Consider the following 428-nt stretch of genomic DNA (forward strand, 5'->3'; position numbering starts at 1 on the left):
ATAGATAGATAGATAGATAGATAGATAGACAGACAGACAGACAGACAGACAGATAGACAGACAGACATAGAGACAGACATACAGGTATAGATAGATAGACAGACAGACCGGTATAGACAGACAGACAGACAGGTATAGATATATAGACAGACATACAGGTATAGATAGATAGACAGACAGACCGGTATAGACAGACAGACAGACAGGTATAGATATATAGACAGACATACAGGTATAGATAGATAAATAGACAGACAGACAGACATGTATAGACAGACAGACAGACAGACAGACAGGGATAGATAGATAGATAGATAGATAGATAGATAGATAGACAGACATGTATAGACAGACAGACAGGTATAGATAGATAGACAGACAGGTATAGATAGATAGATAGATAGATAGATAGACAGACAGACAGACAG

The 428-nt window shown here is 37.6% G+C and overlaps 1 protein-coding gene across 1 annotated transcript in view; it reads right to left on the minus strand.

Moving 5' to 3' along the window:
• myo3b (myosin IIIB) overlaps positions 1-428 on the minus strand; it is a 157,112-nt gene that overhangs the window by 134,607 nt on the left and 22,077 nt on the right. The gene's annotated exons all lie outside the window — the stretch shown is intronic.

This window comes from Sinocyclocheilus rhinocerous, unplaced genomic scaffold (genome assembly GCF_001515625.1).
Source record: "Sinocyclocheilus rhinocerous isolate Xijiao unplaced genomic scaffold, SAMN03320098_v1.1 scaffold887, whole genome shotgun sequence".
Classification (NCBI taxonomy): domain Eukaryota; kingdom Metazoa; phylum Chordata; class Actinopteri; order Cypriniformes; family Cyprinidae; genus Sinocyclocheilus; species Sinocyclocheilus rhinocerous.